Raw genomic sequence first — 15,223 nt, 5'->3', positions numbered from 1 at the left:
GTAAATCCAGGGGTAGTGCTTTACTGACACAAAAACTGTGCGGGGAGATTCCTGATCCCAACTTCAGAAAAGTCGCAGTCTGTGGCACAACCCTTCATTCGTGTAATGTGTTGATTGACGGAGTGAAAAACGAATTTTAATGAAGTTCCTGTGTACAGTACAAATGATTGAGCTTTTTTAGTTTTTAGTCAAGGACGCATATTCAGTGTGCTCTGGAACTGGGCCACAGTCGCGAGTAAAGGTGTCGAGGGTAATTTAGTATTCAGTGAGTTCATTTTTACGCGAGATATGTTCTAGCCTAGAATGTTTTGCTCGACACTTGGAACTCAATGAGAGGCTCGGTGCTTTTCCGCCACAGCGCTGCAACGTCAAGAGGAACTCAGAACATCTGTGCGCCATTTGACTTGGTGTTATGCGCATCATTTGGCAGCCATCCCCACACAGCCTGTAAGGCACCTGCTTCCGGCGAATTTTCAAGGACCTCTCAAGCCGACATTGGCACCATAGATACTGGCGCCGTGGAAAATGTGCGTCACAATTCCAGGAATCAGAAAAAGTCGATCATGCCCGCGCCCCCGCTGATGTTCTCTACGCTGGAGGACACCTTCACCCCTTACAAAGTCTATACACACACGTTTATGCGGATGGCTCGGTTCTCCCGGGCTCATCCGGCATCGGCGTGTGGAGCCCGTAAGCCCAGTGCACCATAGAGAGAACACTAAGCTACAAAGCTTCCTCGACCACTACCAAGCTGGCAGCTGTAAGGGATGCACTTAATTGCATCGGGGGACATTATGCCCGGCAATGGGTAATATTCCTCGACTCGCGTAGCACCTTAGAAACCCTCCGAAAGCGTTCCAACACCCGCATCAGCTTAAATGCGAAATTATTGAAATTCACACAATGGCGGTGCGCGCAAGCCACCACATCGTTCTTCTGTGGCTGCCTGCCAACTCGGGAATACAAGGCAACATTAGGCCCGACGCAGCCGCCAGAGCAGGCCACTTGCTGCGCAACACGACCCAGCTTCCTTTCTCCCGAGAGGACAGTAACGCACTCACGCACTTAACGCACTTATGACAGTAACGCACTTAAGTGGGTGGATACAGGTATCCACCTCTGCAGGCTATTATTGACCCCCACTGTGAGTTTCACTTTCCAGACGGACTCAACAAGCGGTGTGAAGGAGCACTGCATCCTCTGCACCTGAACGCAACGTTTACCCGAAGTTTTAACTGGAGATAGGTTGGGACGATTCACCGCTGTGCCCGACTTGCGCCGTGCGTGAGACTATAAATCACTTGCTCTGTTTCTGTCCTGGATTCGCTGCTGCGCGAAAACTGCAACTAGCTGCCTGTTTCGTGTACAATGGGAAGGTGGACTCGAACTCTTGTCATTTTCTTGGGCCCTGGGCCAATAGTACCTTGAGAATTAAAGCTCTGCTCCGCTTCCTACGAGACTCTCAACTGCAAACGTCTCTTTCGATCGCACACAGTGCAAGTGTCTCAAGATATGTACTCTTTCGTGGCGCCGTGGTGTTTGTCTATTTCTTTTTGTTGGGTTGGTGTGCTTCCTTTTGTTTGCAACGTTTACTTTGTATTTTGGTTGATAGTTTGCCGTAACGAATTCCTCTTCAAATTTAATTTTTGTTCGGGCTTTGTTAGTAGCCTTTCCTTGTATCTCGTTTTCAACGTGTCTTGTTTGCCCTGTCACTGCTGTAGCCGTAATATCCAATATTCATCACTCATCCCTGTATAGTAATCCCCCATCTGGTGTAGCAAGCCCTGTCACCAGTTTGTCTTTGAGCCCCCCCCCCCTCCCCTTGCATTACTCTCCCTCTCACTCTCTCACCCTCTGTCTTTCTCTCTCTCTATCCCATTCTCTCTCTCTCCTTGCTTAGAATGTTTAGCTTGGAGCCTTTATTGCGTGATGTATAGAAGATACCATGGCTTGGACGACGGGAGGAATTAGCTGCTGATAGAGTTTGCCACGTGAGGATATTGCTGAGTAAATAACGAAACGAGATTCTCGAAGGTTTTTGGGCGGCTGGAATGTAACCAGGAGTTTAGGAACAGCCAACACACGCCTTAGAACTATAGGTGTGCGCATATCAAGCTTGGTACCGCTAACCGAATAAGATATTATACGAATGTTTTTGTTTTGAGGTATACGCAGCTTCTAAGAAGTAGCTAAAAAAGCTGTAACTTATTCACACATGCCATGACTCAACACATGTGAGAGATAAGTTAATTAAAAGGTAAAAATGGTGCAAAAAAGCAAAGCAATAAACGATCAAAAAAAGTTAGCAAAGCGACAAAGCAGCGGAATAAAAATTTGGAACGCCTTGCAACGAAGAGATGCGGGATTATCAATATGTTGCGAATGCATCTTTGGATGTCTACCTACTGCGAGCTAGCAGTAACAACTTTCGATACTTCGCTCATGCCACTGTATGTATTCAGAGGAAGCTTTGGGTTATAACTCCTATGCAAGTAGCGCCCCCCTTCAGAGAGAGAGAGAGAGAGAGAAACTTTATTTGAGCCCCATGGGCCTAGTCTGGGTGGCGGGTGACCGGCGGTGGTAACCGGCCGGTGACCATTGCAGCTCGCTGGATGACCTTAGCCTGGACCTCACGGTCCGAGCTGCACAACGCCTTCGCCCAGTGCTCTCCGTCTGTGAAAGGGGGGGATGGGTTTTGGGGGCACTGCCACATGCAGTGGTCTTGGGTATCGAGGGACCCGCAGTCGGGGCAGGGTGGGGTACAAAGAAGGGTAGATTGGGTGAATTCGATATCGGCAGGGGAGTATGTGTGTCTGGGTGAGTCGCCATAGGCGTTCCTCTTCGTTGGAGAAGGTCGGGGCGGCTGGGGGTAGTTGGCGGCGGGAGAGGCGGTAGTGCGAGGTTATGTCGTTGAAGGCAACAAGTCTGTCGCGGGCTGATAGGGCTCCGTGGAAGGGCTCAAGGCCAGGACCAGCTCGGACGGTGAGCTCTCGAGCGGCCCTATGTGCTGCCTCGTCCCCCCCCCCCCCCCTTCCCCCCCCCACCCGTATGGGCCGGAGTCCATACCAGCTCGACTGGGGTGGTGGGAGAATTTTGAAGAAGGATTTTGAGGGCCAAAGGCGAGATCATTCCTTTGGCGAAATTTTGAACGGCCGTTTTGGAATCGGAGATTACGATGGAGGGGGGCGGCGGAGGGTGAAGGCTAGCGCTACTGCCGCCTCTTCCGTGGTCGCCGGGGAGTGAGTGTACAGAGTAAGGGAAGCAAGCGGAGGGGCGTCAGGGCCATTAATGACCGCTACCGCATGCATAAGCTTCACGGCTCCTGTATCTCGCAGCGTCGACGTAGACGGTGGAGGGGGTGATTGGGTACCGCTTGGTTAACGTCCTCGCCCTGTGCTCCCTGCGCGCTTGATGAAACGTCGGGTGCATATTGCGCGGTATGGGTCTCACCGTTATTAGCTCATGAATGTGGCTGGGAAGGGGAATGGGCGCATCGATAAGGAATGGGCTGTCAAGGCGCAGCCGTCAGAGAAGCATTCTGCCTGAGAGCGTGGCTGTGAGACGAGTGAGCTGACTCAAGAGATGCGCCTCAATCAACTCTTCGGCGGTGTTAAAGACCCCAAGTGATTCAAGGCGGGCAGTGGATGTGGTCTGAGGTACCTGCAGCGCTGTTTTATAAATTTTCCTAATTAGACAATTAATTTTAGCTAATTCGGTGGGCGAAGGGAGCAAGTAGGGAAGAGAGTAAGTGATGCGACTAATAATGAAAGCCTGTGACAGCCGAAGGCGCTCTGCCTCTTTGAGCCCCTGATTTCGGGTAGCTACACACTAAAAATTTTTACGCCCAAAAGGGTGCTTCAGCTTGTCGCCGCAGGAGCACCCTAAAAACTGAATATTTTACGCCCTTTAGGGTGCTTGGATTTTGTCGCCGCAGGAGCACCCTCTGTGAAGCACCCCAGAAGACAGGTGCCTTATAACACCCTTTTCCGCCTAAAAGTATCCTAGGGTGCTACTTAGCACCCCAATCTGTAGGAGCATCTTCTGCAAAAGCACCCACCTAAAGGGGTACAAAACGGGTGCGTCATCCTCGGTTCACAGGTGCAGCAGGTGTGAGACCACATATTGCACAATATCACACACGATTATGGTATGAAACATTCGTGCTTTCCAAGCTCGGTTCTGTGAGACATTCCATTGAAGCTCAACATCAGCTGATAATTTCCTTGAACTTGTGTCACCGATTGTTAAAACATCAATTTAAAAAGTCAGGAGCCACATCTCAGTACAGTTATAACTTTAGAGGTAGTTGATTACCCAAAACTTCGTAAAAAACCAATTATATGTTCACTTTGCCGAACTGCAGTACACATCCTTCGAGATTCACTGCAGAGCCTAACCATGCTGTGCAGTGAAAGCAATTAGGTGTGCAACACTTCAACCACACAAAACTTCCTTGAACCTTAAAACCCTTGGCTTCTTAGTATTGCATCAAACTTCCAATCAAGGTAGCTACCTGCAATGTTTAGTGCCTTATTCTTGAGCTGAGCAGGAAGGTTCAATATCAAGGAAGACCAAATGCAAAATGTATAGTTTCCTCCGTAATGCGGCTCATAATATAGTTCCCTCCGTTCTGCGGCTCATAATCTACTTATAAAAGTTGGGTACCCAAGCCATTTATTTTCGTTTGCATTATTCTTTTTGCTCTACGGAAAAATATTCATATGGTACAGCACTTGCAAGGTTTGGTGGTATTTGGAGTTTTATAAACATACCTTTAGACTAAATGACCCCACATAGCAATAACAAGAACTGCAAACATCACATAACAATGCATACAAGTTCCCTGGTGAAGCCCATGGTTGAAATGTAATGCCATTGTTCAGAAAACATTATTTTATCATGAGGCTAGCTTGTACATGGTGCCTTGCATTATGTCCCTGCCGGTGGATGTGGGGTCATTTGTGACTGTTGCAAATGAAAAGCCAACAGCCAGGGCCCATTAGTTTTGGCTAGTATTACGAGGTGCCTCACGGTAAGCATTCTACGTCGATAGACTTTTTTAGAGTTGACTAGAACTGAAATCAGCAAAAGATTCTCTACAAAACATTCATTCTATCCGCAGCTTTAGGGTTTGCTAATTTCCATAGTTGGGTTTCTTCTGCCTTTCTTAACAACATTTTTCTTTTGATAAGAAGGTGCACAACCAAAAGCAAAAAGCTTTTCTGTAAACCTTTGGTAGCTATATAATTGTTACAAAATATTTTACTCTAAATATGGCAGCTTAAACTGAGAATATTTGCATCTAAAAACATTAAAATAAGTTTAAATTGATCATAAATTTTCAGCTGTTTTTATGCAAAACTGTACATGGGATATGAAGTGCACCACAAGGAGGGCTTTGGATTAGCTTTAGCAAATTTGGGACATTTAAGGTGCACTGAAATCTCTACACATGCGCTTTTTCACTTTCTGTATCCACCAGGAAAATGGCTGCCAATTTAGACAGCGATTCTAAATAGTAGTTGACGTGCATTTTAAAATAATCACAAACATTATAGCCACAAAATTAATTTTTACAAGTTGTAGACATTGCCCGTTACACCAGACATTGGACTACACTGTCAAGAGCTTTGACATCTACAATGACGTCTACAAAGCAGGCTTATACTGGTAGAATGTTTCATACCATAATTACTGTGTGTTCAGAGCTCACGTGTGAAGTATGGATACTGCTGCTTCAGCAAGAACCGAGGATGAGCACCCTTCCTGGTTCTGAAAAAAAATAACAGAGGAAATGCCTTAAGCAGGATTCTGAAACGGGGTTGAATGAAACAAGAATGAACAAGAAATTCTTCCAAAACATGTAAAGCAATGCAAACAAATATTTATTTCAACTTATTTCTACAAAAGACCACCTCATGAAGACTGGTGGTGGGGTATTGGCTCAAAACAAAAGCAGAGAGCACTTATACAAATGCTACAGGGAGCCTTCGCAGCCAACAATTGTTTGAACACACCTAAACTAATCACTGTTCAACAAACTCATAAAAAATGTTTGAATGCATAAAAAACCAGTGGTAAACACAGGAAACAGTTAAAACAGAATGACGGCACAAGTTTGTCCCGTCGTTCTCTTCTGTGTCCTGGGTTTTCCTATGGTTTTTCATCCATTCAAACATGTAGCAGCTAGCCCAGTCCAACGCCTTGGTATCATAAAAATATGGATAGTCAATCCTTACACAAAGTTGAAAAAAAAAAAGAAAGTATAAAGTAGGTGACAAAATTAAAACGACAGCAACTTGGTTGGCTTTTAATTTTAAATGATAATATAAAAAATAATGGCATGAATGAAAGTGAGCAGCACGCGAAGTACCTTGTTGCTAGCCCGACATTCCACTTTGAAGCAAAATGTCCGCTTTCAACACTACATAGGCTAAACATGCAATGAGGCATTCCTTTAGGCACACAAAATATACCATAATTGTTAAAAAAGCTACGAATTAGTTGAAAAAACCTGACCACGACAAATTGGAATTAGTGACTAGATACAGTTTCAGAAATACACAGCGACATCATATAAAAATATATGGTTCCCATACAAAGATTGATCATAACAAAAATTCAGGACATTTATCAGACTGGCATCAATGTGCAAAGCAGCTTAATGAAGGAAGACGGTCTTCGCTAAAAACATGTTAATATTGGGAGCTCATGTGCTTCCCTGCAAGTTGGGTGTGTAAACCCACTGACATCTTAACTAACCCGCCTGAATCATCACTTGATAGACATTGAGGAATTTTACGAATTGGTTTATTGTAGCCAGCTGTCTAGTTTATTTCCCTATTTTTCTTGGCATTTCGTGTCTAATTCTAAATTTGGTGACTAGATAGCTTTTACTATGGTCATGCACTGGTGACAACGAATATTTGATTTTACTTTAAAAAAATTTCAGTTTTGTTTTATTGCTCACCAGCCAACGATCTGAAATATCAGAGGCGCTTAAAACGTATGTTGGCATTTTCTTCCTGCAGTGTAGTACAACTAATCATGACTTTTACCATATTTTTGTTCACAAATCGTAATATGTGGAAAGTATTCAGCTTAATGAAAATGTCATTTCAGAAGCATGCACAATCAACAAGGCCTCAATGACTCTCATGACGTGGTCCACTTGTTTCTGTCACAAATAACCTGAGTGCAGACACATTCCACCGAAGACGAAGGTAACATGCCCTCTTGGGTGACGAATATTTAAAAAGCCTTACGAGTAAATTTGCTGCTGAGCACGTGAAATTGTGGCATTAAAACAAAAGATCCCTCTGCGGCATCTTTCACTTGGAGGAGCGCTTGACCACAAACTTTGAGAAGCTGGAAAATGCTCCATGAACCGCTCCAGCCAGCAGAAACGATGCAGGACACAAGTTGGTAGGCGGACCGTTGGCATCCTGCGATTGTGAAGATATTTCTGTTTAGTAGATGCTCTTCTTTTTGTACCACTGTTTATTTCACCTTTAACAAGCAGCTGAACTCCTTAACGTTCGCATAATAAAATGCTGCAATGCGGAACAGTTAGCAGAGTTACCTCAATTTTGCTTTTCTACGAATTAACACAATGTAGGTAATCTGCACACAACTACAATCAAACTACAATTTTCACCTACTTCACTGCTAACATCAGCGTTTGACTGCTCAAGCACAAATACAGGTTAGACATGTGAGCAATCTGCTAAACGTATCCCCACAAACTGAACAATCAGGCATCAGAAATCGGCAAGGAAGGATGTGTCACGTTTAAATGGCACTTTTTTTGTTCAAAACATAAACAACACCTGGAAGCTTGAAGCGTGAGAGGGGGTCTTTCACGCTGACAATGTCAGAACATAGCTTGCTAGTGGGCACCTGCACGATGTGCACAATGTGTTTCTTGAAAATGCGTGCGAAAGTTTGATTGATGTGTAGGACGAGAATTGCAGCACGTTTTGACACAGGCCTTGTGGACGCTTCTGCCTGCTAATGTCAATGTGGATTCTTGCTAGTCGCCCTCTTCGCTTCTTTCTGAATATAATGCTTTAGGCATTATATTCAGGACAACGACTGCATCAAAACGTGCAGCAATTACCTACGTCCCACACATCGGTGAAACTCTCGCACACATTTTCAAGACACGCAGTGCATACATTGTGCATGTGCCCACTAGCAAGCTGCGTTCTGACATTGTCAGCGTGAGAGACCCCCTCTCACGCTCCAAGCTTCCGGGTATTGTTTATTAGATTCCATGCGCTGAATGCAAATCAGTGTACATTGGCGAAACGGGCAATCTGCACAGAAGATTAATGCAGCACTGGAACGAAGTGAACAAGGGCCATGCAAAAACAAGTCCACTGGCAGAGCACCGTGAGAGGACGGGACACGTGGTCGACTGGAACAAGACAAAATTACTGCAACTGAGTGCAATCTATCTTCTCGATTACTGCTCGAGTCCCTCATTGTTCAGACGACGCCCAACATTATCAACATAATGGATGGCAATCTGCACCATATCTATGCAAACTCATTGCGCCGCGTAATGCCCAATATATAGCTTCGTTTTCCACGACACATGCTCACTGTGAACAAGCAACAAACCGTTAAATGGCTTTCTTGACTTGGTCAGTGACCTACGTTTCATCACTGCAATAATGCTTTTACCTGCCTACACGGCCTTCCGTCAAACACTGGACTACACCACATGAGCCATTGGCGTTCTTAACCTGCACCAGAGTATATAACCTTTCACTACTGCTATGAGATAGACCCATAAACGCACTTCAATATGGCCTTTATATTTAGCTCTTGGAAACATTATGTATAATTTTACCTTTAAGTTGCACCTGGTACTATACCAAAAACATGAAAAAAAAACGGTGGTTTAACACGCCAAAGCTACACTTGGGATATGGGGAGCACTGTAGGGGAAGGCTTCGCATTAATTTTGACCATCTGGGTATTTTTGTGCGCATCGAAATCTCCAAACACGGGCGTCTTTACGTGTTGCCTCCATCTGAAAAGCGGCTACACCAAGCGGTATCTAACCGACATTCGCCTCCACAACACACCACCCTAGCCACGGCAGTGGGTTAAACATATGAAATAAAGCGAGTTTTGGAGTGCAAATGAAAATATTAATCACACGTCTTATTTTCCCAATCGATGTACCTTTTGAAATCCACCATGCAATCCCCCCTCCCCTACCGGCCTACCAAAACACCTTTGTCTCAAGAGGTAATCAGGCTGTTGTTAATGAAGTAAGTATTTACAATCCGAGACTTGCCACCGTTAAAGTCATGCACTTTGTTTTAGAGATAAGCGACATTAGCCATTTGCAGCACCAGGAGTTAATTGTGTTAAGATCAGATTGAAAGCATTGACGGTAGTAGTTGAAAGAAATTGTGTGATAAATTACAACATCATCTGCAAATAGACCTACATGGGAGGATATGCAACATGGAAGATAGACCAAGCAACCTGCCTGGGGGGACAACAACGTGGCACGAGCAAAAGAAGTATATAGTTATTAGAAGTAAACTGCATTTGAGAAGAATGAAAATCTTTTGCTCAAGTGAGGACATTAGGGTGAAGTTTGAGAAGTAGTCTGTGGTGTGCAATGCGATTGAATGCTTTAGAAAAATCGAGAAAAACTACCGCAGTTTGTAAGCCTGTGTCAATGGATCAATGTAGATCGTGAACAAATCCTGAAAGTTGTGTTTCTCTAATAACCCTTGTGAAAACCGTGGTGATACTCGAATGTGATATTGTGATTTTATAAATAATTAGCGACCTGAGAGTGGATGAAATGTTTCCTGACCTTGCATATGGTGCTTGTTAGGGAAATTTAATGGTGAAGTACCGTCTCCTGATTTAAAGACTGGTGCTACCTCGACTATCTTCCAACCATTGAGATTAGTGCCTGTCATGAGAGACTGCGAAAAAAGCGCTGTCAGAATTCTACAGACTGCGGGATGTACTTTTCGGTATAGTATGATTATTACCAGTATGATCTGAAGTAGACCAGTTTGTATTGCAAGTTTAAAACCATATCGAAAGATCCTAAATGTTTGCTTGGCTCGATTACATACGAATACTTGCTTCAAAGTCAGTTCAATTTCTCTTCTTGCCCTTTAGTCGTCAGCCCCAGATTCTCTTCAATATCTCTGCTAAGCAATGACACGCTCCATACGCACAGCACTGCTTCATGAAAATGTTTCAAATAATCAGAGGCCACAGCACTGCTAACAGGTATACATCATGGCAAGTTCCACAACATGCAACAACTAACCTGAAAGTACATAATCGGTGGGTGCACCGATATGGCAGCAGTGCCTGGACCGATGTGTCGAGCAAATGCGCTGACTTCTGAACGGGTGGTCCAAGCGGCCAGATGATGGATGAATGACCATTCCTGGCGGCAAAGCGTACGGAGCACCAACGAAAGGCCAGGCAGTACTTGGGTACAGCAGGTGCAGTGTCGGTTGGCCAAGGGAGGCCCTGGCAAAGCCTTTGAAACTGGACTGGAAGGCAGCTGACCCAGGACAGCCAGCAGCAGCACCTGCAGGTGCATAATCTGTGAGTGTGCTGACACTTGTTGAAATACAAGAGCACACACAAAGTACGAATGCTTACATCAAGTAGGTTTTTAATCGTTTAAAGACAGTAACCTCCAAGGCACTAATAAGAACATTCCCGGAACACCCCAAGTGAAATTTAGGTCACAGTAAGAATGTATTTATTAGACCCACAGGTACTGTGAGTGGGGTATGCATGATATATGCAAAGCTAGCTGCTGAGCTAATTTGCATGGAACGCATGCTAGCAGCTCATCTGTATCCCTTGCTTTCAATCGGAACTGGTGTGTGATAGTTGAAGCTCCTCCATTTCAATGTCTGACTTGTATCTGCACGTTCAATTCTCCAATATAAATCGAGTTGAGCGAGTGCCTACAGCTTTCTTGTTAGTCTCTGTATGGCCTGCGGTTTTGCGAAAATGAGAACTTGCGAATTGGCTCAATTTTCTGCACTAATTTAAACAATACATATGCCTCTGATATCAAGCCCCAGACTTCCCGAGAGCTACTCTGACAGAATCGGCAGGCGCCTCGTAGGCGTTGTGAAATCTCCCCCACTACCGCGAGACTATGCTAACTCCCTGCGAGGCCACATGCGCGCATTTCACCTTCAATTTGCACGTATGTGAATTCTATACCTCTATGAACTCTCAGACGGGCGTCGTCATATTCGTGCCGGACTCGTGAAGCTCGGCAACGTAAATTACCGCACTCGCCCGCTGGCGCGCGGCCCGAACTCTCTCACCGTTTCCGGCCCTTGCATACTATTTTCTCCACCTTGCACTTTGTAAATTTTCATGTTTAACTACACCTCGTGCGTCCTCATCTCTTGCCTGCTTTTCTTCCAGCACAACTCCGTCAGCACCCGGTCGACGCGTACGCTGTCGGGGCGCGTTGGCGAGCGAGTACGGCAATTTCGCTGTTGTCGAGCTTCACGAGAACAGCACACATATCGCGGCCCGAAGACCGCGAGGCGTACGGTCGCCGGTCTCGCGAGCGCAATAGCTGCGAAGCGCACTGCACGGAATTCGTGGGAAGGGGGGGGGAGAGATTTCACAACACCTACGAGACGCCAGCCATGGAATCACGTGTACGCGTTTTCACATGCACTTCCAGGGAACCTCCTGTTCATGTTATTTCTTGGTATACCGCGGGTATTCACGAGGGGGGACTAATCACAGCGTTGTGCCACTCACGCGAAATTGCGACTGCGATCTGCAACCGCAAAGGCACTGTTTGAGAGACACATAAACAAACGCCCCGGTGTTAAAGAGCCTTGCGTGATGTGAAATTATTAGCAGCCGTGTACCATAGCGCGAGCATCGTAGCCAAGGTCTAGCTTCAGCGTAAATTGATGCTGACTTCTGCGGAAACGGTGGACTGGGCGCCAAACAAGTATACTAACTTACGTAGGCTCTCAGAGCAAACGAGATGTCGGTCTAGCGAATTACTGACCCATAAACACCAGAACTCGTTCCAACCAAATACAGAATAATAAAAAATGCGTACTTACCCGAGCAAAAACGATGTTTCCAACGTACAATTCTCCTTCACTGTCGTCTTCATCTCGCGGACACACGAACACGCTTTGTTCTGATGCAATGTCATCCACTTTTGACGCGCAGTATTTTATCCGGCGATGATCGTTCTTCCGGGGTCCCCATGTTCAACACACGCGTAGGTTGGAAGGGTAGACATCACCCATAAAGCTTCTATAACTATGATTTAAGCTTGAAATAGATAAAACAGATTAAATCACGCCACCAACCACTCGGGAGTCGGCACAAAACGCCATGAAAAAACACACACAAAAGTGAGAGATAGTTGCCAGACTTCAGAAGCAGCACCTCTATGTTTGACGAAAATTGTGTTACTACTGTAATGTTGGTAATTATCTTTCTGCTTTCAAAGTCTGAAATGTGTTTATAACTTAAATTTAAGGTTTTTAAACACAAAAAGTGAATACACATAAAGTAATTGACATATATACTGATATTGTAAAGAGGTTTGACGTTTGTTTTGGTTTTGTTTTCACGGCGGGCTTCTCAAGAGAGAACGTGCGAGAAAACGAGCTACTTTGGGTTTAGGAAGAGGGCGGTAAATGTCGGCGTGATAGAAAGCAATGAACAGGTGCTTACCCTGGTCGTTAAAAAAGGAGCTAATAAAACCCTCACGTAAAAAAAAAAAAAAAAAAAAAAAAAAAAAACACGCTCGACGAGGAATCGAACCATTGACCTACAAAATAGTAAACGGACGCGTTAACAAACAGCTATGCCGGCGGGCGGTGTTCGAGGCGCCTAAAACAACTCTATACTTACGTAAGTTGTCAACGAATATTGTCGCTTGTGTCTAGTCATCGCCTCCTTTAACGATGGTCTAGTTTATGCTGCATTTTTTAAATTCTGGCTGTCCTAACGCTTGTTTCTCACGCACCGGTCTTGCAGACGAGGCCGCATTGCTAGCGCTACAAGCGATTGAGCCAAAGCTCCATTATTTGACTCAAGAAAAGCTATCGAAGTAAATAAATGGAATGTGCCGTTAGAATTATGGCGTTGATAACGCTTGTTTGACCGGCACCGTCTTGCAGACAAGCAACGTCGCTCTAATACTACAAGCGATGTCACTCCTGGCATGTCAGGCGCATCAAACCCATCGTGTAAAACGACTGCTAACAGTGCGAAAACCTCTGAGTTTGTAACAAGTGGGGATTTGCGGTGGCGGCGACGTAATAGGTACAGCAAGCAGGTAGGCAGAACAGCAGCGTAGGGTTACAACCTTTCCCCGAAAAAAAACGGGCCTTCCGGGGGGGGGGGGGGGGGGGGGGAGGAGGGGGGATTGTGTTGAAAAAAGACGCCATGTTTTTTAACATGCAGTGCCATTTATTGTAGTGTTTTCTTAGAGAGAAATCAACATAACGTTTGTACTGAAAGAGATTGAGAGCTTGGTTAATCGCTCTGCATGTGCTTCACTGAAAAGTAACCGCAATTGCTGACCGCGGCGGTAGAATTTCGTTATTTTGTTCTTCCCTTAGGTCCCCCTCCATCTGAGGCAGCGCGCTCGCCCGCGTATTTTCTCTGCTCGCGTGTCTTTGCGCAGCTTGTCGACATAGGCGTGCGCAGAGTTCTCAATTTGGGGGGGCAAAGTCTTACCGCTGCGCCCCCCCCCCCCCTTCCCCCCCCAGAGCAACTCCCGACCTCTTCTCACTGAAGGCCTTGCGGTGCGAACGCAGTGCAAAGAGGGATGGTTATAAAATTTTTATTTCAATGTGATGGAATTGCAACACACACAAAATATTTCTGAGCAGAAATTTTCTGAGCAGAAAGGCATGGGGCAAATTTGGCGCCCCCTTCAGATGATTAGGAGGGGGCGGCCCTGCCCCCATTGTGCGCACGCCTATGCTTGTCGACACGTATTTATCGTCTTAGTTGTTGAATTGACGCTTATAAAACGCCAAAACGGGCATAATCACGGCACAAAAGCCAAAAAACCGGCTGATGACGGCTGGTTTTAGATATGGACCGGCAACCGGCCCGCTGTTTAAAAAACCGGTCGGGCAAAAAACCGGTCGGGCCGGTCCAAAACCAGGAAGGTGGCAACCCTACGGCAGCGACGAGCGAAAATGATTTTACACGACCACCCCCGTCGGCCTGCGCAAAAAAGGAAGATAGAACCCCTGCATACACGCCCTCGAAGAAAGCTGTACAGCCGATTCAGTTTGTTGTGGACGAAGAGCAACCGAGGCTGCAGCCACAAACGATTGCGCTTGCCGTGGTATGAGCCAAAGCATATCTTCACATAGTTATGTTATCGTCCGTCTGACTGTTACTTACTGAAGGGAAAATTCAGAACACAAACGTTGACGTCTAGCGTCTATGCCAGACATAGACGCTGCTGTTTGGGCCCTAAAAACCACCTTCAGGGCGTCTGTCGGTTCTGTCTGATGGCGCGCTCGCGCCGCTGATTACGAACGAGGCGTCTGTTGGCGTTGACTTATCGTGTTGGCGAGCCGGTAAACGCCATCACGGTTAAACTCCCTGTTGGAAGACTACGCTGTTGGGACGATAGAGTGCCGACAGAGCTTCTTATTGGCCCCACAAACGCCATCAAGGTTAAACTCCCTGTTGGAAGACTAGGCTATTGGAACGATAGAGTGCCGACAGAACTTCGTATTGGCCCCACAGGCGTGCTGTGAGCCCAACAAGAAAGTCTTGTTGGAATTTTTGCCCGGGGCATAATAATATGGGAACAAATTCTTAGGTAAATTCGATTTCGTTGAGGACACCGATGCCTCGAGTAAAAGTTTTATTTATAGGACTACAAGAGGCATTTTGTAGCCTTTCCTTCCCGTGCACCCAGACATCGAAACGAACCTTGTGATACACTCGAAGCAGTAGATTAGTGCAGAGTGGAATTTAAACATTCAGCACGTTTTGTTCAATTTACGAACAGCAATTTTAGAGCCTTTCCCCTGGTCTATGTGGAGAGTTCATATTTATTCTCTCAACGGGCGGTGAAATAGTGCAATGTGCGGTTTAAACATTCAGCCTGTTTTTGTGCAATTTTGCATGCTTGCATTCACACACCGTTCTTTTAGGCACCCTAACGATAAGGTGCCGTGGTAAC

At 45.7% G+C, this 15,223-nt stretch overlaps 2 protein-coding genes and 1 long non-coding RNA gene across 3 annotated transcripts in view; 2 read left to right on the top strand and 1 right to left on the bottom strand.

Annotated features, from left to right (window-relative positions):
• Atp6ap2 (ATPase H(+)-transporting accessory protein 2) overlaps positions 1-15,223 on the top strand; it is a 571,904-nt gene that overhangs the window by 409,475 nt on the left and 147,206 nt on the right. The gene's annotated exons all lie outside the window — the stretch shown is intronic.
• The window catches only part of LOC144169308 (bcl-2-related ovarian killer protein-like), a gene marked incomplete in the record, with an annotated part of 167,083 nt that overhangs the window by 141,816 nt on the left and 10,044 nt on the right, over positions 1-15,223 (top strand).
• LOC144169309 (uncharacterized) lies at positions 5,875-12,369 on the bottom strand. Its single transcript, XR_013322421.1, has 3 exons — positions 12,114-12,369; positions 10,316-10,585; positions 5,875-7,445 (listed from the first exon to the last, which is right to left on the bottom strand). It is a non-coding gene; the product is annotated as an uncharacterized LOC144169309 (long non-coding RNA).

This window comes from Haemaphysalis longicornis, unplaced genomic scaffold, assembly GCF_048455015.1.
Source record: "Haemaphysalis longicornis isolate Haplotype H1 unplaced genomic scaffold, Haemaphysalis longicornis Haplotype H1 scaffold_2, whole genome shotgun sequence".
Taxonomy (NCBI): Eukaryota; Metazoa; Arthropoda; class Arachnida; order Ixodida; family Ixodidae; genus Haemaphysalis; species Haemaphysalis longicornis.
The sequence above is the reverse complement of the archived record's forward strand: the minus strand, read 5'-3'. Positions and strand labels throughout refer to the sequence as shown.